At 36.9% G+C, this 26,526-nt stretch overlaps 1 protein-coding gene across 2 annotated transcripts in view; it reads left to right on the forward strand.

Annotated features, from left to right (window-relative positions):
• Positions 1 to 26,526, forward strand: part of FARS2 (phenylalanyl-tRNA synthetase 2, mitochondrial) — a 254,374-nt gene that overhangs the window by 7,542 nt on the left and 220,306 nt on the right. The gene's annotated exons all lie outside the window — the stretch shown is intronic.

The raw sequence follows: 26,526 nt of genomic DNA on the forward strand, positions 1-26,526 counted from the left end.
TTTTTGTTTGTTTGTTTTTCCTGGCATTATACACATGTTGTTTCCTTTCTTGTTGTTTTTTGTTTTGGTTTTTTTTTTTAATGCAGGTGATTTTCATGATTGTTTAACTTTTGCCTTTTTTGGAAATGATCCCTGGTCAAGTATGTGTGCTATATCTAAAATGGGACAAAAACAGATAAACAGAGCAAATTGTCAGCATCCTTGCAGTTTTAATGGTGCTTCTTTTAAATTTTTTTGTGTGTATGATTTCAAAATTGGTTTGACATTCAAGACAGTGTTCAAGACCTTCATTGAGAGTGTTCTTATTTTTGGGAATATTCATGTAATCTTATTTTATTATTTGTTTTGGCTGTAAACATAGCTTTTTTTTTGACAACATTTTTTTCTACTTTGACTTTATTATACTAATTACTTTCATGGTGAAAAACTGTATAGTGCATTACGTGAGCTCTTCCCTTGGGAAGATAATATTCTAAAATGGACAGATGCGATATTGCACATGTAAAATTATCAGATATTGAAGAGGCAATTAAATATCAGCTCTATATAGGTTTGTTGAACTTAGAAAAGCTACATGCTTTTCATGTTGGCACTTGTCAAGTTTTATGGAAGAAAGTTGTTCTAAACAGATAGAGAGATGTTGCTTGACAAAGGTTAGCTTTTTCTTTTTTTGTTTTCCCTTCTGTCCCACTCCCTCCCTGCACAGATTGTGTTTCTTATTCCCCCACCCTTCCACCCCACTGTATCTCATTCTGATACTGCTGTTCTTTCACCTTTTTCTTGTAGTAGGTTATAATCTTAATACAATATTAATTCTATGAACTGAAATTCTGCTGGATAGATGAAGACTTGAACTAAGGATGTGGAAACACCATGCTTATTCTAGTTTCTTTTATCAGACTCCTTGTTGTTTTTTAAATGCCTTTTTTTTTTTTTTTTATAAACACCATTTAAAAGACATTGCAGGTTCCACCAAATCCTGTCCTCACCTGATACTAGTTCATTTGACCCCAGTGTCCCCTGACTGCTCTCATTCCGGATCCCGAGTGACAGAGCCTGCTGGGTCTGTCTAGAACTTGATCTTTCAGCATGTTGCAAATTGCAGTTCTACAAATGGTTTTGAAGAGAAAAATAAGAACAGTTATGTTTTAATTTTGATTCTCTCAGTACGTAATGGATGGGGCATGAACTGAAGATTGTTTTGTCATATGTGACCTTGAGCTATAATAACACTTTATTCTTCATTAATAATAAAGATTTGATTCTTTCATGTTATTGTTTTCTTTTCCTCTAACTTGTATAGCTTCTTTCACCTAGTCAGTGTGTATATCTTGGCTCAAAATGCTAGGTGAGGGAATGTTGCCTTTATTATCTAAAGAGGGGACTAAGAAATACTTCTGTGTGTCATAGTTTGAGATGTGCATCCTGATGTCTATGTTTTTTGTTTTTTTTTTTCACTGAGGCTTGCTCTGGAAGGAAGTGCTATTTCAAGTATCTGGTGCTACAGAAGGGTTCTCTGACATAATTAAAATATATGGCTTTCTCAAGGCCTTTCAAACAAAGGTTTTCTTTTGTTCTCTGTGCTGTGCTTTATCTGGAGTAAGTATATTAACATTAGCAAGCCTTTTAAGGAGATATTATCTCATAACATTAAAGATAATAAAGTATGAAGCTGCTTGGGAGCCTATTATCCTGAGTTGCTGTAAGCCATGGACCCAAATATATCCTATTTTCTAGCATTAATGACAAAGAAAAGTTAGTGATACTAGTCTTGTTCTCTCTACTGTAATACTTAATACTCTTAAACTTTTTTTTTAAATCCTGTGGTAACTGAACTGGATGGAGACATAATTTAAACCTATATTTTAAGTCATACTTCTCTTGCTTTGCTTGCTACAGAATATCTTGAAACTAGTTCTTCTTTAACAAGTTATAGGAGACGTCAACACCTCTTGAACACTGTAAAGGTAAGTGTTCAGGCATGATCAAATACAGTGCTACAGGGTGGGTGTGCCTGAATACATATGAAAAAAAAAATTAATCCTAGCTGTAAACTTTAACAGAAACAGAGCACAGTTGTATCAGGAAATTAGAACAGGATTAAGCAAATCCATTTTAAAATTTGACTTGTATTTATTTGAATAGACAGAACTTTAAATTGAGGGATTTTATAATAAAATTTCTAATGACTATTTCTCAGCAGCATTATTTATAATTCAGTATCACGTATTGCAGTTAAAGTATTTTTAAGGAAAAAGACTATGCTTTTTTACCCCTAGGTTTTAACATAGACAATGCATTTCTTTAGCTACAGTTACAGAAAGTATTTCATAGTAGAATATTTGCAAATCGGGTTTTCTGTCTTTTGGTAACCTGTATACATTCATAACTGTAGAATACAAAAAGTAAAATTTTTAAGCTTGTTAATGGAGGTTGGCTCGGCACTTAATTCTTGTAGGTCTTTTTGAGTACACTTGTTTTCAAAAGAGCACAGTCAGTCTCTCATCTTGCAGCCCAGCAATGTGTTGGAAGACTGATGAGGCAGCACAGAGGCTTGGTAAAGTCATGTGAGATTTTGAAAAAATACATTATCCATCTACCTGTGGTAAATTTTAGTTCTGGAATCGAGGCAATAACACCAGAGTAGTTAATAAATAAATAAATAGAGTAAATAAGTTTGCTAAAAAAAAATAAAAAATAACAGGATAAAGGAAATGAAACTGAAAGTGTTTAGCAGTGTGATCTTATTTCATTTTTGTTTTAACGTTGGAAATTTGTATTGCTGTGAGACCAGCCGTATTGAGACAGATACTGTGATTGTGTGAGACTTGCTGGCAGAGCTGTCTGTATTGTTTGCAGATCCTGCTGTTTGTGTGCATCCAGCATTTTGTGTAGGTTAAATGGGTTGGAATGAACTGTGTCATTTAGAAACTTGTGGTGGGTTGTTTTTTTTTTTTCCAACATGCCAGTCAATACCACATTCTGTGTAGGCTAGCTGCTTTTTCCTGGCTTTTGTTTGTTTTTTTTTTTTTTTTTCTTTTCGGCTTATTAGTATCTGCAATCCATGTGATTTGGGATGGAATGTAAATGATGATACAGAGTTTCTAAACAGATTTTGTTTGCTGTAACATAGTATGTATTTGCAATTCCAGCCTAAGACCTTGGGGTGATGGTTCTTGTGAGATGAAGGGGTCTTCTCTTTCTAAACCCCATTAACACAACAGCCTAAATCACTAGCACATAAATGGAAGAATAAAAAAAATCTGGTCATTGGTTTCTATTTCACTCAGTCAACAGAAAAGAGCTTCAGCAGTAGGGAATCATACCAAAGCAATAAAGGCTTTGGCATTATGTAAAGAAAAAGTGTTGGAGTAAATAGAATTTACTTCTTAGTAAATGTAGATTCCATTTACACGTTTCAGAGATAACAGGCCCTTATTATGGAGAGTGAGCCAACAGCAGTGTTTTAAAGTAGAAGAAGGTCTCTCAAGTGTTTTTCAAGAGCAATATTAGCCTCCAGGTAAATTTATAGGAATAATTTTTTACTCCTATCTTAACCAATAGTAGTCTATGTTATTCTGCAGCTATGTCTGTACTCAGTCAGCAGCTGAGTTTAGAACCATTTCTTACAAATCTGGACCCAGTCAAAAAAACCGGCTAGCATCATTTTTAATTGGATGCCTAGAAGTGACTCTGCAGAAATCTTTTCTGGCAAAGTGAAGCAGAAGAACGATGGTAGGAATTTCAATCATCTGTTTTCTGACACCTCTCTCTTTAGTATCGGACAGGAGTTGAATGAGAACAGGCAAGCAAACTGGGAGGTTGTTTCACATTCCAATTTTGGATTTCAGGGCTCCATGAAGGATATTTTTTGCATTGCATAGGAATAGTATCCTGCTGCTCTGACTCCCTGGTCACAAGGTTCCCAGTGGCACTGCACAGCCCTGCTTTTCATTGTTTTTGATGTCGTTCTCTAACATGAAATAGAAGGAGGTGCTAGGAGTAGACCTCTTTGGTTATACCTACAAAACTTTTTGAACTTGAGTGGGATGGATTTGATCAAAGAAAATGCTTTTTCCAACAGAAAATGCTTGAAATCTTACAGTGTACAGTAATAAGGATGTAAGGTGGCCAACCATGCAGCATTGCATACACAAGTTTTATTGAAACTATGTCTAAACACCATTTTTCTTTTAAGCTGGTGTCTCTGTATAAACAGGATGTGAAGTTTCAGGCATAGACACTATTTCTCCTGTTGAAAGCTGACAACTTCTGTTTTCATTTAACTGACTCTTGATTCTTGAACAGAAGAGATTATTTTTTTAATTATTTAATTTCTTAGGGAATGCTCATTAGATTTAAGATATTGTTTATGTGATGGCTAATAGCAGTGGTGCATATATTGGATTTTACCAAATAAAGATTTTACCACAACTCCTGTCCAGCTCTGCTTTAAACGAATGAGAGCCTTTAGGCTGATCTGAATGGACATCTGCTGAAACCCTGATTACAAAGAGACAGAACTGAGCATTTGTGCAGCACTGGGAGCTGAGTTTTGAGGTGCTGAAATTAAATTCTCATTTTTAATATAAGCATTTAGTGAAAAATAGAATGTGAAAATGCATGGATAACAAGAATTGAATCGAAGGCTATTCAGATAGGTTTCATAAATGTAATGTCCGGTTTGCTGAAGTTGTCTGACAATTGCGACATTGCATTTCAAATATAAATAAAAATAGATCATTATTTGATCTGAACATTCATTCTTTATTTCTTTGACTTTAGATTACTTCAGTTGATCTTTCTGTTAATCTTAGGAAGCCTTTTAAATTTAGCGCTCTGTTTCCACTACATTGGACTGACATTTTCCATGCTCAAGTAGGGCAATATATTGCTGCAATGGTGAACAATGTGGCATATAAATAAATTTATAATGGGGGTAAACCTGTATGTGAAAGAAATAGCTGAAATCTTTTAAAGCTATTGATGTAACAATAATAGTAGTAGTCTGTTTTCCTTCAAAACCCGGAGTAGCCTCCAATATAGCTTTATGGAAAAGATTACTTAATTGTATGTAATGTAGTCAACTGTCAAATAACTAATTTAAAATTTAGATCTGAGGGGAGTTACAAAATCTGTAGACTCATATGGAGTCCTCTTCGCTTTCACACTGTTGGAGTGCTTTTGATAAAGAAGAAAGAGGATGGAGTAGCAGCTAGCTCTCTGGAACTGATCCACAGCTCATTGAATTAAATGGGAATTTTTTTCATTAACTTTGATCATCCTTGCATTGAACCTGTATGCATATGATTTAATTAGTAGCAAGCTTGGGAAGTGCTGGTATGTTGCCTTTTCTAGTGTTTTACCTACGGAGATAATAATTACATAAACTAATATATTTGTATATCTATGATACCTCAAGTGCAGAAATACCTACAGTTGGCTTTTCTGGTGCTGGACCTTCATTTAAAAGCCATACATTTTCCTCCTAAAACTTTTTTTTTTTTTGCTAGTTATAACATCGTATCTGATCATATTATATTGCACATAGAACAGATCTATTTCTATGTCATTGGAAATATTTTTATACTGAAAAAGGGAACATATTGTAACTTTATTGTATATCTAATCTTTAGTGATATCCAAAAGATAACTTAAGTTCTATTTAACATTAAGAGTTAAAAATGCAAACTTGCTAGGTTGTCTTCGCCTGAGAGCAAAAAGGAGGTTCTCTAATGTCAAATGTTTAGTTGTTGAATAAAGTATGTTTTCATCATGGATCATGTTGAAGGTATCTGTAATAATGCAGTCTTTTTTTCTTTTTCTTTTTTTTATTTTTAAATTGTGTAAAGTGGTGGAGCTTCACGTTGGGAGGTGTCTTTACATTTTATGTGAGTTTGAGGGCCAACCAGAGGAAACCTCTCTGCATAAAGCCGAGTTTGCAGCAGGTTTGTAGGCAAAGCTGTTGCACAGTCATTGTTCAGAATAGCCAAATGTCTCATCTGAGCATTTGAAATGTTTTTACCCTCGACCAGGTTTCTGTCACATTAATCCAAGCTGTGTTGTACCTCATTAGGTGGGCTGCCCCAATGCCTTAGCTGTGGCAATTCATGAAGTTAAGATGCTGTTTGGGGTGGGTGAGGAAGGGTGGTGGGACCTGGCTGTGGGTATTGACACTGAACACAGAGATTCCATGTAGATGTGTCCCGTGTTTGCTTTGCAAATATTGGCAGACCCTGTTGTGAGTCTGAATGATTTACAGCCTAAGAGTTTATGAAAGCTACCAGGCTTCTTATGTATTAGTAGCATAAATAGGAACAGTAGGTATAAATACCAAGGTAGAAAGTGGGGTGTTAGCCTATAAGCCTTTTTCAATTTAGCAGTCATGTAACTGGCCATAAATCTGCTGCCTGTGTTTGCTTATACTTTTGATAATTTGCACCCAGTTTTTAGCACAATAAATAGGGATTCTCTAAGGTATCCGTTGCATACCTGTCAATGAAAACTAACCTAAAAAAATTATGTCTGTGTCAGTCAAAAAATAGTAAAAGGAACCTTGATTTTTTTTTTTTTTTTTGGGGCCATTTAAGAATTACTGAAGCAACATTAAATATTATTCCAACAAGATGCTGTGGTTTTAAGTGGTATTTTCTATGCTGCTTTACAAGAAAAAAGATTCCGTAGCAACTGCAACATAGCACAGAACATATGCTACTTTTGAGGCAGACATTACCTTCTTAAATAAGCACAACATATGCTCAGGCTATGCTGCTGTGTGATTGTGTATCATCTACAATGATTTTGGGGGACATGTATTACAAGAATATCTCTGTATACTTTAGGGAGTGATCCAGACCTCGGAAAAGGAATGGCGTAGGCGATCTAAGTAGTTATTTTTTTGTCTCTAGCTGCTTATGGATGAGCTTATATTGCTACTTCTGCCATCTGCATTTGAGAAGGGGCCTAGGTAAGCAAATGATTTTTCTCACTTGCCTTTGTTTCTCAAAAAATTAGTAACTTCTCTTAGAGGAACTTTATTTTTTAGGTACAAATCTGAGAAACAGGAGAATGAAAATGTATACATGGTCTACTTTTTTGGTGTCAGATGGGAATAAAAGCAGAAAAATATTGTTTAATATATTATTTAATGCATTGTGAAGCAAGATATCATATCTTGCTTGTTATATATCTTGAAACAACATAGGTAAATGATAAGGGTGTTATTGTACATGTTGGTAAAACTTATTTTGCTCTGTCACAAACCTGCTGTTCAGTGACTGGCACAAAATTTTCAAAGATATAATTAGAGAATAGTTATCTGAACTCTACCGATTAGGTATTGGGTTTTGGTTTCTTGTGTTAGAATATGTTGATTCATCAACTTCCCTGGCTCTGATATAACTTACTGTTTCTGTGTGTTCTACTGTTTCAAAAAATTATCATCATTGTTGTCATACCTCCCAACACTTTTGAAAAAGCAGATCTTTAAAAAGCAGTGACTCTTTCTTCTGCCCAGGATCACCTACAGAGAAATGTGCAGTTTGTGTTGCACAGCTCCTCTGTGCGCATGTGGTTTGACTCTACAAAGTCTCTCTTGTAATCCCTGTCCATCTACAGTGAAATGCAATGACAGCTTGTTTCAGATTTCTGGATGTTAATCAATCTGTTCACACTTAAATGTGTTGCAGCCTGGTGAAAGCAGTGAGTATCCTGGATCAATGATGTGAAAGAAGTGAAATGGATGTACGTAAGTGTAATCTGCCCCCAGAGTCGCAGATTGCCTGTGTATTCTTTAGCAATAACCTTTATCAGTGAGAGTAGACTTAAGTTGTATCATTTCTAAGAACCAGAGTGCTACTTTCACTTAAGCTGTTGATGGGTGCTATGTTTTGCCGTCACGTTTTGAAGTCACTGTTGGGCTGAGTTTAATATTATTTTTAAAAATTTTGGTTTTAGTCATAGATTCCTAAGGAAATGAGGACTGCAAGGTGGTATTTGTACATCTGCTGTCAGCCCTCCTTTTTCCACTTATCTTCAGTCAAGTTTCACAAGAGCTGTCCAGATCACCAGATGTAGAAAGTTACGGGTGATGTGTGAGAATAAAGGACTGCTTAAAGGAGAGAAACTCTGTTAATGTCTCAGCTAAATCAGAGGTAGCAGGATGAATTTGTTCCTTGCTACTGAATCTGCAAAAAAGCTTTGCTTCCAGAAATGGAGGAAATAAAGTTTTGCTGGTTCTGCTGCTTGCAAAAGAATCTTACCCTAAACTGCTTTCTTTGAGGCTGAATTATGTTCTATTGACTGACACACCTTACAGACGTGCAAAAGAGAATAGTGCTGTCTGAAATATTTAAAAAAAAAAATAAGAATGGATGCTTTATGCTAAAGAAAGAAGAATATTTTAGAAGAATAGTGTGTCTACAGGAGAAGGCTTGAGACAGAAGATGCTATTTTTCCCGGTCTTGGAATTTCATAGAACTTATAATCAATTGTAAATGTAAGCTGTTAGATTGCTGCAGAGGGAGGAGGCTGCTTAGACAGTAAATCGTACAGTAACACGTCTGCTTCTTTTAAAGCTGTCAGCATCTTGCCATCATCTGGAAAAGTACACAATAGCTTGTCATAAATGTATCAACTTTCCTTCTCAAATGAACATCTCCATTGGTGTGTATGAGATCTTAAATGTATTATTTTTAAATGAAAGCTGTTCTCATTTTGTGGTGTTAACCCCCTTGCTACAATTAAATTCTGAAGTAGAAATATTCTAAGTGTTTGGAATATAAATCCAGAACTAAGAAAAATCGTTTTACAAACAGAAGCCCAAGAAATCAATTAGTCTTTGACTTTTTTATTTTTTTTTAAAATGCTGGTTGTTTGCTTCACTATAGAAATCATGGTATATTCTTCCAGCATATTTTGTTTTTTTTCTCAGTGCTGTGGATAAGTAGCTCTGCAGGAGAATTCTGTCATCTTCACCTTAGAGTTGCAAAGTCCATTGGTATATTGTGTTGGTAGCTAGATGCAGAAAGAAAATAAAAGGTTGGGCATTTGTAGTACATCATGCAGTTCAGGTCAGGCATAGACAAGATGGATAGTAACTGGGGTTTCTAGGACCTGAGAATTGAATGTATGAATGTGAGATTTCTCTTTCTGTGACTTGTCAAGATACTTATGCACCTTTGACTGTTTCCCAGGTTTTGCACATGTAGTCCCCACGCACTCTCCTTTTTTGAAAATATGAGTTAGCTCAACTGTAGGTTTGATTTTGTGTGTTAGCAAGCAAATGTATTTTGTGGGTCTCTCTGTATGAGGAACTCATGGGGGAGAGCATTATTCCTCATGTATCCTCATGTAATCTCATGTATCCTGAGAGCAAGGCTCAACAAAAACTCCTTTCCTTATACTGCTCATTTACTTAGCCCTGCAGTTTTGGGAGGGTCTTTAAAACTCCATTTCTCTAATCTTTCACTTGTACTGAAAAAGCTGCTCCTTTGTGGTACTCATCACCAGTGAGAGGAAGCCACAAGTAACAGCAGTAGTTAATTACCAATTTTGAGAATTGGAGGTATTAATTTTTCCCCTACCAGGGGAAATTAATGCAATTCCAAAATGTGGTGGAGAAATGCAACTCTATTTTCTGTATCTCTTTCTCATTGCTTCTATTAAAGTATTTTTGAGCAGTGGCAATATCCCAATATATGCTTGAACAATTAATGTAGTGGGCCATCTGATGCCAATTTGATTGCCTGAGCACCATAGTACATGGAAAAATCTTTCTCTATGCAACTTGAAGTGGTTTGACAAAGGAGGAAGTATTTTTTCTGGTCCCCATTCCTCACGTGCGTACTTGCAGAAACACACACACGCACCTGGCATCGCTACAGCCTGCCTTTTGGAGATCATGCCTCAAGTGCACATGGTCAAGCCAGAATCTGGACTTAGGTGACCTTATTCTGTTACTGGAAATATTCAAAGCAATTTGATAAAATAAAAATGAATGTTAGTGATTTCAAGTTGAATTGCTTTCCATTGCTTGAAATATGAGGTACTGTATAAAAGCTAGTAGTATTTTTACAGGCTCTCCTTCAAGATGCTCATCTGCCAAACATATCTTATATATTTACATATATTTACATCAAGAAATGGTGTCTTATTATACTTCACTCTTAAAATGTAATATCATGTAGTACCTAAGATTTGCAGCTGTCAAACTGTACCCATTCAGAGCATCACTGATGATAGTTTATAAAGATCTCATCACCAGATGTGAATACAAAATTCTTAAGAAAACTGTGGTGATATTTTCTGCTGACAATTGCTATTCCAATGCTTCCGATGGCCTGGCCAGCACTTTTTGATATTTATAACCTGTGATTTGCATTTGGAACTAGGCTCTCTGTTTTTTTCCCTCATAGGAAGCCAGAGCATAAACAGAGCAAGATGCGAGATGTCCTTTCTGTAGAATGCTGCTTATGGTAGTTCTTGAGGGTTCTCTGTTAATCCTGAACTAAAATCTCAGATACAAATAAACTACACTCTGTGGAATGAATGTGCACCAGGCACTGATGACTGCAATGTAATGCAAGTGGTCTTTTCATTTTATAGTTGTCATCATCATCTCTTCTTATGTAAGGTAATAATACAAATAATTTTAAAAAGCTGATTCTTGAATATTCAGAGGTAAAGGCTGTGGGCTGACCATTTCGGCTAAGACAGCTTTCTGCCATCGCTTAGTAGCAACAGGCTGTCTTACAAGTGGCATAAAAAACTGAAAACCTCCCTTTCTTGGCTTCTCTACTTCATGCCTTTACTCTCTTTTTGATTTTTGCAAGAAAAAAATGTGCTATTTATTTTCTCAATGAAATGCCGAGTACTCCAAGATGAGATTAACTCAACAGAGGAATGCAAAACCTTTACTACAATGAGCAACTTTACCCAGATGACTTATTTGCTGAAAATAATTAAGGATGTCTGGGTAGCTGAAAACTTTCATCTACTGTGCACCAGAAGGAGCATCTGGTTTGTTTTGCTCATTTGTTTGCTTTGCTTATAGAAGTTTCCTCATTTTCCAAGCCAGCCAGGAAAACCAGCAGAATTATTTAAACAAAACTCCCTCTAGCAAGCTATGATAAGGCCAGATAATTAGATTCATACCCTTAGAGTGGATACACAGAACAGCTTAAAAACAAAACCAACTCCCCCCGATTCAGCTGACACAAGTTATTTTCTGGTATAGGAGGACAGAGAACAGAGTTCACCTGTCTGGTTGCACTGTAGTGCTGGTTGCACTTTGCCACCCCTGGGACTGTTTTCCTAGAAAGGCTGATGTTCCTGAGGCAGAGTGGGAGCTGAAAGAACCTGGTGCCAGCATTGGCAAAGATTTCATGCATTTAATTTGTTCTTCCAATGTGGCTAAAATAATTCCATTACAGATGTCTACTCTCTTAGAAAGGAATCTTTTTAAGCGGGTAAATGTGGTACTTTTAGAGCCATTTTCCACAAAATACCTGTGTTTGTGAGTAGAAATAAGCCAAAATGAGCTTATTAAAAAAAAACAAAAAACAAACCCAAACCCTCAGCGGTACATAACAAAACTGAGGTTCTGTACTTCTGATTCCCTGTTAATTTTTCTGTTTATGTGAAAGTAATACTTTTTTCAAACTACTGGCCCTTCAGGCTCTGATGTAGGTATTTAAATTGGAATAGATTCTTTTGCCAGTTGTACTTCTATAAATTATGGTCTCCAGAAATATAATTGTTATGGGTGGGCTAGTTACCAAGCTCTTTATTTTCAGGGGGGCTGGCACTGACCATTAAGTCTCCTAACCTGGATGGAAAGGATAGGGAAGAAAAACACTGCTTTTTGCATTGTGATGAACAGGTACTGGAGAATTCTGGATATATTCAAGAGAAAGGTCTGTTGAACAAAGCTGTAACAATTTATGGTCGCTATGTAGAGTAAAATTTCATGTCTAAGAGAACTCATAAGAGATCAAAACTTGAACCTGCTTCCACTGAGACAAATAGAAATACTTCTTCCTAGGAAGATTTTTGAGCCCAAATTCTGAAATACTGAAATATTTTCAGGTTTGGGTAGAGTAATTCTTACCAGCTAGCTGTATTTTATGAAATGTGAATGCAAGGCAGATTAGAAAAGTACAATGCAGTGTAAAATTAAGTCCTGGAGAATTGATTCTTGAAGTTTTGTTGCTGCCATGTTTCAGCATTTTCTTTAAAGAGCAGATGTGGTTTGTTGTGGGGTGTTGTGTTTGGTTTTTTTTTGTTTTTATTTATTTATTTTTTTTTAAATTTTTAACAAGGTGAACTGGTTTTGAAGGTTAAAGTTTAAGAATATATCTGCTTAGTGACTACAATTTCTTCTTTAATAGATTATGTGTTATGCACGCTAGAGGTAGGATGACATGCTCTGGGATGAATCCTGTCCCCACAAGACCATTATAAAAGGATATGAAATGGTCTCAGTGGGCTGTGTAACTACCAGTTACGGTTGTGCTTTTTTCCGTTTCATAATGAGAACAATTTAATGCTTGATAAAATGAGAAAATGTGTTGTATCTTTAAATAATTTTTGGTTTGTACTGTTCTCGGAGGTATGAGGAGAAGCCTTCCACAGTGGGTGCAAAGCCATATCCAAGGCCTTTTAAAAATTATTTGGCTGTGGGCATTAGCTGCCTGTTCTTGTAGCACGGGCAAGATCTGTCTACAACAGCAATGTACCTTACTCATACCATATTGAAACATATTTTAATATACATGTTTTAAAAATAAAATGTAGTAAACTAAAGGCGGAACTAGGCGGAATATTTTGCTACTAACGTTGGATGATTAACATTATAGGAGCCTTAAATTTTCTCCTGATGCATTTTTCTAATAGTTAAAATTTAAGGATGTCTGTTGTGCATGCAAGTTTTCAGTGATGCAGGCTATGTTCCAACTGTTTCATAAAAATATTTATTTAAAAAAACCAAACAGCTGTTTTTATTTGACTAGAAAGGGGATACCATGTGAATAATGCTATAGTTAAAAATGTGTAACCTGACCTCAAGAGTTTATTTGCTTTGGTGAAAGGCTTTGTTCATTTGGATTTAAACAGAGTCTTCTCTTTGGCGTTGGATCTGAGAGTTCCTACTCTTAAACCACTTTATTTCAAAAAGTGTGGGCCAGTTCACAGATGAACCAAACCATGTTAGCTGCTTTTTATTACTTGACTGTGGGTTGATGCTAATGGAGAGAATACAGAACAGTGGGAATAATGAGCATGGCTACAGTGTTGTCTTTTGTGATTCAGCTGGAAGAGTCTGGTTTCGCAACTGGTACTTGGTAAAGGTGCTTGAGACTTTAAGAACCAAGTGTCTTGCTTCAGTCCTGTGAACAGTTGGCCGGACTTTTTGTAATAGAATTTGGTTTGAAATAGAAAATCTTGAAGACACCCAAGTTTAAAGGAATTTACAGAATCAGTTTTGATTTTGAAGAAAGGAATTTCCTGACTATTAAATTGAACAGACAAATAAGCTTTCAGTGGTGCATATCTTTTCTGTGTTGAACCCAGTGAAATATCTGTTTGCTTCATTTTAGTATGGGTGGTTTTTAAAACTGCTGTTTGGAAGTTTTTAAAAAAAAAAATCTCTTCTGTAATTGTGAAAGGAACTCTGGCTACTTGCATATAGACATATACAGAACTTCTGACTGTGTCTACTCACATTTTGTTATTTGTATTTCATCAAAAGTGCTTTTTGTTATGTTTTCTTTTTGTCTTCATACATGTTTATCTAAGCATATTTAAAGTTTAATTCTACCACATTTTTGCCATATGAAAAGCAAAATTTAGCGTGAAACATTTATGCATGAGTCCTGGTGTAAAGGAAACTAAAGCAGTATGATAAGTTCGTATTTGCAAAGATGGTTTTGAACGTATAAAGGTCTGCCCTGTTCTGGATAAATTTATGCAAATCCAGGTAGTTTTATGTGATTGAATTGCTTTTATTGAGGAGGTAGAATTGATGATGTTAAACAGAACAGGTGGGTTTTTTCAGCTGCAGATGTCATCTGTGAAAAATAAATTTACCTCTGAATCAGAAGGCCAGGTTGGAAATACCTCAGTCTTGGAAAGCTTGAATTTCTGCTCCAAACTCTTATACCTTCATTCATTGGGAAAACAACGTTAGTGCTAGAGAAGAGACATTTTACTTTCAAACTCATGGAGGCAAACAAACCTGTATGCTTTAGTTTTCTCTTCAATTTCTTTGTGTAGTGGTACTTTCAGGGATGTGAGCGTTCCTCATTCCAGCCTCTGCCAGCTCTGAACTCCTTTCTCAATCTACATTTAGAATCAGCATAAAGATGATACTCGTCACCCCTCGGGGAGGCCAGCAGAGAAGGTAAATTGACCTTGTACCGTGGTTCTAGTACTTCTTTTTGAATGGAGATACTTTCCACTGCTGTTACTAACTTTTCAAGTTCTGAACTGCCTCCCCCTGTTTAGGGCTTTGCCATCAGTCCATTCAGTTGGCCAGCAATACCTTTCTAAAGACATTTTGAAGGCAGGGATAGCTACATAGCTTTTGCTTATTTAAAAGGAAGTTGTTGGAGCTTTCTGTTCTTGTGAATTCTTAAATCTACTGACTTGCTGCATACTTCCAAGGGTCTTCCTAAAGCATTATTGTGCTCATGGCAAGTAATTGTTAAGCCGTGTAAGACCCAAATAAATATTTTAAACAAACAGGTCTGCTGAAAGCATGTGAGTAGTGCTGAGGGGATTGTATTCTTTTATATTTTTTCTAGTAAGGGATATTTATTAGGGTGAGCAGATGGGCACTACTCATTTTTGGCATTCATTGATAAGCCTGCTACCTCTCCAGGTGGCTCAACAAAAATGATAACACTGTGGCATTGCTCCCATTTTATTTTTATTCCTCTCAGACTAGTTAGTCACCTGCCTCTGTTCTTCTCATTTAGAGCCATCTGCTGGATTTTTTTGCTTCTGTTTTTCAGTTGTTCTCTATTCTCAAGTCACCAAGGGATCTCCCAATAGGGGCTGCTGCAAAGTCTTCACATGTTTGCTGAGTATTGGGCTCAAGAATATCTTCTTTTTGTCACGTTCTTTGTAGCCAGCTTGCAAGTTTTATTTTCCCCGGCCTGTCCTTATGAAATAATGGATTACTAAATTATGCTTATCCTTAGTGGACTACTCTACCACTTTTCATTATTAATATAGTGGTGCTCTTACTTTTTTATTTTGAAATATGAAAAGAATGGAGAGCAAGTGAGAATCCATGGCTGTTGCATTTGTTCTCAACAGACGAGAATAGAACAGAAGTTTGTCATGCAAGTTATTAAAACACAAGCCTTATCTATATAAAAATACATTTAAAAAATTTTAGTCAACAATTTATTTCTTCTCTGAAGAAATGAGGTAGGGAATGTGCTTCTAAAATGGAAAGCCCTTTATTGTGAGTGTGTGAGACTGTCTAGACTGTGTTAGAGCTAACTGTGTAGGACTAACCCACACTTGTCCTGAGCACACATCTCTGAAGTAGGCCAGTAGCTTCTTTTTCCTGCTTGGTTACTATTCATGCTGAAGTCTCCTCATTTGGGTATTTTCTGGCTGAAGGGCTAGGCCACCGTTTCACAGCTCTGTTCCTGTGTGCTTTCCTCCTCTTTACTTCTTTGCAAACTCATCCTCCTTACCTTGCCTTGGAGGGCAAAGCTGCTTCGGTGTGGGTGGGGAGTAGGAAATCCCCTACACTTTTCCCCCGAGACCCTGGAGGGTAATGTGGTACATGCAGACCATGACTTCTATGTTGTCTTTTTTTGAATATGTATTCAGTATTTGGCAGAGAGCCACACTCTCTTCCACCTATTTTTCTATTGAGTCCAGCCTTGCTACTTGGTAGATCCTATTGAAATCAGTGGACCTTCTTGTGGAGTGAGGAGCTGTTGTTTGGTGTGTATAAAACTGCTCTGGAACCACAGAGAGGAACTCCTAAGCAGTACTTGTAAACAGCTTCTGAGAGAGATCAGCTTCCCAGTCCCTTTGAAAAGCCAGTACTAACCTAATGGACCTTGTTCCCATTGTGGTGCAAATTTTATTCTCTACTATGTTGTTAAAACTGCTATAGGCAATACTGGAAGAAAAGTCAATATAGATAAATACACAGCTTAACGTTAAATGTTTAAGTACATATTATGTGTGGCCACAGGTATAAGAAAAACTGAGAAATTTGATCGTACTGAACTCAGAATTACTTATTTTTTACTTGCTAGTCATTAAGATTATTGTGTCATGTTGCACTTAAGTCTTTTGAGCACTGATATAACTTACTGGCAGTACCATAAAGAGTATGCAGTTTGTGTTTCAGTTCCAATTACTTTCTTGAATGTTTACTAGGAAAAAAATAGAAATGTTTTTCCTTGGAGACATCTGGGATGTCTTTTCTCCTTTCCCCTCCAGACATTGTACTGTCAGCGCATCCTTTGGCAGCTCTTGCTCCCAGCTGCTTCTGTTGGGACACTGAATATTAGCAGATCTTTCTCATTTCTTGGCTTGCCCCTGACCTTTTTTCCCCACCTCTTCTTAGTTTTATGATATCCCCCTATGCTATACTGTATTTTGTTATATGTAGCTGTTGAAAGAGTTTCTCTTGCCACCAGCCGTTTATTGAAGGAAATGTGTGGATTATTTTCTCATTACCTGGTCTATTACATCTATTCTTGCTCTGCTGTTTCAATAAATAGCTATTGTCAGTGATACAGAAAGGCTAGAGATAAATGACAGGTGATAGACTTGAGGAGGTAAAGAGTGAAGTTACAGATTAGTATAGCTTATTTTTCTGAGTAGTAACATCTATTCTGGGATGTATACTAATATATGATATGTATACTAATAATAGGTTATTGTAATCAGTTCAATCAGCAATGGCTTGAGACCACAGAGAACTGATGTAATCCACAGTGATAAAGCTACTGGGTAATCAAGAGTGAAATTTACAGATATTTACATATATTTACATTTTTACAGAGTTCTTACTGTACTTACTGTGTTCTTGCAACTTTTCTGTGTGTCAGTTTGCCTCTGGTGAATGGCATATATTATCCATGTCTTTGAACTTTTAGTAACTGTTCTTTTTTCTCCTCTGCACAATTATTCTGTTTGATGACTTTGCATTTCTGTAATATTGAGCTTTAAACTATGGTAAACAGACTGAAGTGATCATAGCAGTAGTTTGCCCTTTATGATGGAGAACCATGTCAACATAGTCGAATTTAGTTTGAGCTCAATGATTTCCCCCCCCCCCCCCCAATGTCAGTACGAAAAAAAAGATATCTTGATGTTTTTAGGAGGGATTTCTATACAAAAGGGAGTCAACCTAGGTATCTGTGTTTTAACACTGATGATCTGGACCAGTAAGCAGTGATATGTATTCCATTTGTGTCAGTCAGAACTACTTGTGCTATGTATGTTTTCATCACTGGAGTCCATACTGGTTTTATTTCAGTAGTTTAAGTCCCCGATCTCAAGTTCAAGGTATGCTGCTTATATGAAAAGGTTTGGAGTCACTTTCTGTGGCTTTCCGCTAACCTCTGAAATGATGCAGCACTCAAGTCACAGAATGGATTGGTAAAGAACAATTAGTTTTTAATGCAAAAAACTCTAAATTAATATGACGGGTGAGGACCACGTGTGTTTCGCATCCTACTTCATTTCTCACAATTCATTTTCTATTCCAAGTCAAACCTGTAGAGAAACCTGCCTAGTGGATATAAAATAGGCCATCTTTTGGAAGAAGATGGAAAGTGTAGACCCCAAAGCAATGACTGATAATGGGTTCGTCCCTTCCATTTTAAATCACAGTAAAAATGGCCCAATATCTAACACAAGCCATACATAATGAATTATTTCCTTGAATCATGATTGACATATGTAACTAATAACACTGAGGTGTTTCTGCATTCATTAATAATATAGAAATAAAAGCTTTAAGAGAGTAATAAAACAAAATCGTCAAAGTGTAGATACTAACCAAAATGCGTTGTGATTGAGCATTTTTAACAGCTTTTGTGGCAAAACTTGCCTCAAACGAGGCAAATGAGCCCTTCAAATTGAGGCAAATTTGAAAGAGAGTGTCTGTCAGTTCTTAATTTCCCTTACTGCTGTTGCACATCTTTATTTATGTTTAAAGTATTCTCCTTTACTGCTGATCTTCTACTTGACACTTTTTTAGGCAACTGGGCTCAATCCTACTGTCAGTTAAACCGGTATAGCTACATGAAGCATCTGACCCAAAGGTCAGTGTTCTGTCTTTTGCTCTCATAAAGAACTGAGATACTGATATTATCATCTAGAGAACAACTGCAGCATGGTGGAGAGGGCAAGGCATGCTAATGTGGGAGATCTTCGAATAAAACTCGTGTCTTTTTGAAAAGGAGAGGTGAAAATAATAATAATAAAATAAATAAATGAATGACTACTAAATATTTAAAACCTCACCCTGCTTGGAAATTCACCATACAGAAGGTCTTCTAAAGAGGAGGTAAGTAGAGGGAAATGCAGGTGAACCTTCAGTTCTACAGGTCCTTAAAATATATGTTTTTTTCCTCCTTGTTCTTGTTTTCAATATAAAATAGCAAAGTTCAACCATTACTGATGTGAAAGTAGGAAGGAGCATTATATTGTCTACATTGACAGTGTGAGTGGGATGGTCAGAGTGCTTTAATCTGTTCTTTCCAGTAACTTCTGGCTAGGGCAGGACATATCTTTCAGAGAGGTGTTCAGTCTCAGTGTAAATACTTCACTTAATGGAAACTATATCACACATGATCCCAGGTAATTTCAAAGGGAAAAGAGATTGGGTAGTAGCGTTCCTCAGTCAACTAGAGAAAAGCATAAATGAGTAACAGCTTGTAATCGTATATATATATATAAAAAATATATGCACGCATATGTAAATAGCACTGACATGAATGATAATCCACTGCAGCAAATTTGTTACCAGCTCCTAGATCAATCCGTTTCAAATCACAGCCTGTTGATAGACTGGGGAACAACTCTACCTCAACCCTGTTCCATACCCCAACTTTACCTAAACTAGCGTTTTTGCTTTCCAGATGTGTCCCTTTGCACCGTATGTGTGGCTTGGGCTTTTTTTCAGCTTTTCTTCTTTCTGCACAGATGTTGAAAGGGATCAGAGTGCTCCTATATATTCAAACCAATATTAGAAATCATACATTTTTCATTTGCAAGAAACGTAAACATAATTTAATTGTGCTTCCTGTTGGCAGAGCTTGCTCTTTAATTCATGTGTGGTAAAGCTAATTAAATTATATGCCAATAGTTTAAAACCATGATTTATTTTTCTGTGTGTTTGAAATGAAACTTTTATGTTGGTGGTTGCAGTTGCCAGCCGCCTTTGTTGTTCTGGGCTTGGAAAACTACAAATTCACATTTCTAAGCTGCTTCCATAAGGAAAGTATGCTTATAAAATGAAAGCTTGGTTTCTGCTCTCATGCTCCCATTCCAGAAGCTGGAGACACTAAGTAGAATGTCAAGTGAAATGAGACACTCTATAAAAATGTGATAATGAAAGGATAGGCATGGATAGAGACCTCTGCTTTATTTTTTTTTTATTATTATTCTGTTTTCTGAGTTGGGAGGAGAGCCTTTAGAGATGAGTAGTTTTCCTATCTGTGCATCACTAAAATAGTCTCAAAAAACAAGAAGAGACAAACTTACTTTTACGTGCCTGTCTTCTAACTGTTTGGGGTTTTTTTAGGGGTGATGAAAAAATACCTCTAATGAAGAAAATGTGCCTTTATATTTTTTCCCCTCCAAATAACACAATGAAGTACCCCTCTCTCCCCCAAGTGTAAACAAAAAAATCAGCAACAAAATTCAGCTAGTTATCTCTTTTTTTGTTGTTATTCCAAAACAACAAAATTATTATTATTTATTTATTAAAATTATTATTTATTTTGTGGTTATTTTGTTGTTATAACTCTATAGTTATTCCATTTTATGCCAGTATGTGTCCTGGTTTGGGGTGGGCCAGGGCCAACTCTCTGCTCAGTGAGGGAGGCCCTTGCTTACACTTGTTGCTGTGGCAACCGGGGTCAGCTGACTTGGTTGTTTACCCCATGGAGGGGTTGCACCTGTGGGGAGGGGTGGGCAGGTGAGGTGACCCAAACTGAACAATAGGGTGTCCCATCCTATCTGCCATGAGCGGTATAAAAAGTTGAGGGCTGAAAGGATTCAGGTTGGCTCCTCTTCAAGAGCTCTTCTTCAGTGGCTCTCTTCCTTTGATACCTGAGGAAGACTCTGTCAGTTTGTCTGCCTTCGATCCCTATCAGAGTGTTCCGGACTCCAGTTCCCATTCATCACTGAGTTCAGCCTGGAACTTATCCAGTGCTTACCACTGACATCTCCCTGGGAGCTTGATATGGTTTTGTATATATTTTTGTATATATTATATCTATTTAATTATTATTTTTTAAAATTCTATTATTAATATATCATTAAAGTAGTTTAGTTTTTTCTGAAACTCATAAATTTCTTCTTTTCTTTTCTTCCTCTCCTTGGAGCGAGAGCTGGGGGTGAGCATCTGTCACCTTGTCATTGGCCAACTCGGCCCAAACCATGACAGTATGTTACCAGGTTTTGTTCCTTCTAAAACTTTACAGGCTCTTTGAAGTAATCCGTACAAGTTTAGGGGACACGTGCAAAGCTACTTAAATGTGGGAATTATGATGGAAGGCACTTCTATTAAAGTTTATGGTGTGTAGATAAAAGCTTGTAAGATTTTCAATTAACTTGAAGGATTAAAGCATTACAGCTATTGTTCCTGCCGTGTGGGAGGTAATGAAATGGTAACCTGCTCATGGGTAGTATTTAAATAGGAAAATCATTCTTTTTTCTTAATGCTTTGGCAGTGAAATTACTAGTTACTTGTGGTTTTTTGATAGGCTCCTAAATAAAGGGAACAATAATTAACCAGGACCTGCATGAAGACTACTGCAATAAATAGAGGTAAGTATGATACTGGAAAACAGATGTACCAAAATAATACTTATTCTAGTTGACTGTCCATGCAGTATGCATTAGAGGTTAATATGAGGCCAAAAAACCAGAAGGATTAAGTCTTTGGGTACTATGTGACAGTGAGGCAAGAACAGCCTTGTGGTTTTGTTCTGGTATTTAATTTTCTGGTTCCCCGCCCCCCCCGTAGTTTTTTCCCCTTAAAGCTAGTTCAATGCATTGTGTGTCAGACAGAAGCTTCTCCAGGGAGTGATTCAGAGCAGGTGTCTCAAGTGAAAAAAATCTTCTATTTAGTTGATAGAAGGAAAACTTTGGTTCTCCAGGACACTGAGTGTTCTGCTCTGATGTGCTGAAGCAGTTAAGGAGACATTTATTTTTAAGTATTATAGAGACATGGAAAAGTATAAATGCTTTGCTGGGTTGGTGTCAGATCACACAGACATTTATAGGTGGGGAACTAGAGACTAGAGGAAGGTTACCAGAGTAGGAAATATTTATTGTAAATAAAAAATAAAAGGCTGTAGCCAGTTAAAGAAAGATGTTTATAAAAAGTAGAAGGATGTTATATAGGAGAGTGTGCTCACATATGTCTATGGCTGTGTATGAGTTTGTTGTGTTGAGAGGGACAAAAATAGACTATGGAGCATACCTCAATCAGACTAAAACGTTGAAACGAAATAATGACACAAAAGAACGGTGTAAAATGATACTTTTTTTTTAATATTAGCAAAATGCTCTAGGAGAAAAGAATATGAAAAACAGAGTTAAGTAGGGCATTGAAAATGTGTAATAAATATATAGGGGAGATGGAATGCGTTATAAAGGTAAGGTCGAAAACGTTTTATATGCTGCAGAAATTCTGAGAGGAGTAAGTGAAGACTTTCTCTCTTTTTCAAACAGTGTTGTCTCCATCCCTTCCTATTCACACCTCACTGCACTGTCTGCTTATGCCCTCTAGATGGTGTTGGGGGATACCAACATGTTGAGTTTCTTCTGACTCCATGAGTTAGGATAGATATGCGGTGGGGTTTGGTTTGTGTTATATATATATATATAAAGTTATTTTTGATGAAGTGTTGGCATAATTGTAGGTGGTGTTTGAGCCAGTGTGGATTTAAACACTTAGATGAGGAAATCAAATACAGTCATGAAGAAAATGCTCTGTTATGCTTTACTTAAAACATTGCCTGGGTACTGTAGCCTGTTATTTCACCAGGAGTTATGAGCATACAGCAGAGTGCTTCTACAGAACCCATCTCTGGTGGGGATTATGTAAGTTTTGACTTGGCTTCTCTTTGGGTCCCATGCCTGTGTTTCTCAATGGCAGGACGCTGTTTCAGAGCTCTGCAGTTTCCTTTTCATAGCACGGTTAAGAGCCACTACTATCTCTGCTCTCTGGTAAAGTGGAATGAACATTCCTTAAAGAAGTTGCAACATTCTCTTGTGTGATCCGCAAGTAGTTGCAGCTGCTCTGTTGTTTGGAAAAGCTAAACAACCCATCGCCCCCCACATACCTGCTGGCAGAAATGGAGTGCCATTACAAGAGTATTTTTGGCTTGTCATATGTAAGAATGGAAGTCACTGTGTTACTGTTTGTTTGGGTTTTGTTTTTGGTTTTTTTTTCCCCCTCTTTTCTGTATGTTTTCTTTGAAAACAAAAATCTTATTTTTCAAAATACTGAAAGAACAGAAGTGAGTAGTCATCCTTCCTCTTGAAAATCCCAAAATATTTTAAAAGATTCTGCAGGACACAAAACATATGGTGTCATCTCTTTAATCATTTTTGTGTGGTGGGGACATGCTGCTTTACTTTGTGATCTGTAGAGTATATTGGACATGCCTATAGTTCCACAGGCTTAATGGATCAGAGGAAATAGCAGCAACCAGAAGAGATTGAAACCTGATTATTGTATCGTTATCCTCATACTTTCATAGGACAGTGCAGTGATGCTGAAATCCCTTTATCACCTTTCTTCACTGAGAAGCCCAGAGCTGGACACCGCACTCCTGGTGTGGCCTTACTAATATTGAGCAGAGCAGAAGGATCAAACCCTTGATCTGCTGGCAACGGTCTTCCTAATGCAGCCCAGGATGCTGTTGGCCTTTTGTCGCACATAACTGGCTCGTGGTCAACTTGTTATCCGTCTGCACCATCAGGTCCTTTTCTGCGCAACTGCTTTCCTGCAGGTCAGGCCCCAGCTTATACTGGGGAACGCATCCACTGCTCTCCTCTCATTTGCCAAGCCAATAATCCCTTCATAGAAGGTGAACAGGTGGATCGGATGTGATTTCCCCTTCATAAATCCACGCTGATGGCTCCTAATTAACTTTACATGTTTTGGAAGTTATTTCCAGGATTTGTTGCTCTGCCACCTTCCCAGAGATGGAGGTGAGGCTGACTGGCCTGTAGTTCCCTGGATCCTCCTTCTTGCCTGTCCTGAAGATAAGACTGACATGTTTTCTCCCATCTGTTTTCAGCTAAACTTACCTAGAGAAGACCTTTAGATTGCAGTTGCCTTTTCTTGATGTAACTTGCTTGTTATTTTTGTAAAGACACTTTGAATTTAGACCCTGCAAATAAAATTAATACTGTTCACTGAATTTATCTTTACTATATGTAGATCAAATCTTCACCTTACAGTTGGAAGCAGGTTAAATTTGTACCAAATGTAAGTAAGGTTGTATGCGAAAAGTAGCGTAATACAACTTGTTAATTTTTTTTTCCTGTCTCTTCCACTTCATTAGCTGGAACCAGCCCGGGTTAATTGAGAGTGGGAACTCTATTCCAGACTGCCATCTTTAGAGAATAATCAGTTTTCCTGAGAGCATCAGGAGGAGATTGTTAGGGAAGGCACTTGTAAAGGCCTTCCTTTGATGCACACAAGAAATCATTTACGTGACCTAGCAGCTCCCTGCTACTCATCAGTATGAAACTTAGCAACATTCGTTCTGGCCATGGAAGGGGAAGTTTGCAGATTGTTGGGAGCAAACCAGGACATCAGTCAAGCTGAATTGATTTAAATAATAATTAAAAATGGATTCTTTAAAGGAATAGTGAAGCTTTTGTGTGTTTTATGTTGTTTTCCTTGAAAATGCTTGGTTCTCAGCAGCTGGCAAAAAGTGAAATAAGTTGTTTGGTAAATAGTGTTAGTCCTTTATGCTAAAGTAAACATTGATTTTTGCGCTTTTGAGCAATTATACAACCTAACACAAATATAGCTAGTTTCTTAATATTTACACATTCTTATTTTATAAACTATTGATTGGTACATTTTCTGCTTACCAGCTAATGATTAATTTTAGTTTGGGACGTGTACAGTTGCATTTGGATGGAAATCTTATTTCAATTAAAAATATAGAAACCTAACATTATACACGTTTTCCCCAAGATATATTCCATATTTAAAACTAGTGGAATATACTAAACAAAGGCAGTATCTTTATCAAATGAAGCAGATTGTTTCTGTTTGTCATGATTTTCTAGTTTTTATAATTAATGGATATCATCTTGAGAAGGAAGGGTGCAGGTGGTTTTGATCTGACAAGCCTGTTATATTCTTCTGAAAAAGTTATGTGTGGAATATGGTGACATATGATTTTTGAAGTGGCAAAAAGGTGTTTATATTATCTTCCATGTTTTTTTAGAGAGTTATTCTTATCTATGGTTTATTACAATAAGTTTTCCCACTTGATAGCAGGTGCTTGTTTTACTATGCAGAAAGTTAGTATCCCCCAGCTTCATTCTTTATACAGCTTTGCTTTGTTGATGGATTTAAGAGTTGAGTGCATAATTATTTTTTTTTTTTTTGATCTTACTCATTTTGGTAGAAGAAAAAATATGAACAAACTTTCCATAAAATATCTATTTCTTGGTTTTGCTCCTTTCTATTTGGTGTGGGTTGTAAGAGATTAGGACTGTATATGTACGTGCAGAGCTTAGAGTATAGTTCAGGCTTCAACCAGGCTTAGATCCAGACTTGCTCCATTCCAATAATAATAATTTGCTCTATGTGAAGGAAGGAACATAAATTTAAAATGCCGCAGACAAATTTTTATCTAAATTCTGTCTTGTCTGCTCAAGTAAGGAGACACCTTTATATTATTTGGGTCTGTGGTGCCTGGGCCAGCAGGTCTCTCCTTTCAGGTCTGAGGGGCTCATCCCTCGGCCTGCCTGGACACATTGGCAGGAAAAAGGCTGCAGGATCGTCTCTCCCCATTACATCAGGAGAAAACGCAGACTACCTCAGACTTCATGCCACCTGAAATTCAGACCAGTGCGGTAGATCTGTTTCCTGGGACACATTGCGTGCAGTCAAACCCCGAGATGATCCGGCTGTCTGGAGGAATCAGTAACGACTGAAGCAAATGGTTGCTATGACTGTCGCAACATGATTGCCTTCAGTGCTGTTTTACTGCCTTATTCTGATGATGAGTTAGGCCTAGGATGCATAGGGGCAAATAAAGAATAATGGATTGAAGTATAAGTGCATGACTCTATAAATTTACCTCAGAATGTGCAGTGTCTGAAAGGTTAATATAATGTGTAATAGTTAATGTAAGTGCTGACAGCTCACATAGCAAAGTGGCTTCTAAGAGATAGCTGCAAACTTACTTATGTTGCTAACTGAAAAAATCTGATGTCTGTGTCTTGGTGAATTTGACATGCAAGTAAAATTAAGATATTAGAAGAGGCAAAATTTGTGGTATTTGGGTTTTTCTGCAGGAGCCCTGTAACCTTTAAATCAATTTAATAGCAGTAGGCAATAGCAATTGCTAAACAGCCTGTATATTACATGCTTATGTTTAGGGAGTCTGGTTCATCAAGGATAACCTAAATTATGGGGTTTCCCAGATTGTGGTGGTGTGTTTTTGTTTTTGTTTTTTTTTCCCCAAGTGGTGGTGGTGCCCTCAGCATCTTCCAGCTCTGGGCAAAGATGTTACATGTGTGCAGATGAATTTTTTTGTTACCTTGGCAGTGTTTACCTTCTGCTTTGAAGTAGCTTGCCATGGTTTGAAAAGACATTTCTCTGATGTGTACTCTGAACATTTCAACTTCAATGTTAAAAGAAAAAAATATTTTTCACCTTTATTTACGTAGTGCTTTTACTCAGAATTGAATGAAACAGCCAGCGAGTCATTAGTTGCTAGAAAGGGGAAGATGATTCTGATTTACTAAGCTTTCCGCTTCTGTCTGAGGGCACTTCCTTTACCCGAACTGTGTAGTCTGTAATTTTTTGAATTGGAGACTTTTGTCAAAGGGTTTTTTGTCAGGAAAACAACAACAACAAAAAAGTAGTTATTCCCCAAACCAGTAAAATCATTGTCCTTTTGAGATCACTTCTGAATGACTCTGTGTGCATGTGTGTGTAGGAACACGAGTTGGCATCCATGCCCGCATGCGTTTGAATAATGGAGATCCTGAGGGCATCTACAGAATCCTTTTTCCACAGAAATCCGTTGGCTTTGTCGACTACTTTTA

This window comes from Numenius arquata, chromosome 4, assembly GCF_964106895.1.
Source record: "Numenius arquata chromosome 4, bNumArq3.hap1.1, whole genome shotgun sequence".
Lineage (NCBI taxonomy): Eukaryota > Metazoa > Chordata > Aves > Charadriiformes > Scolopacidae > Numenius > Numenius arquata.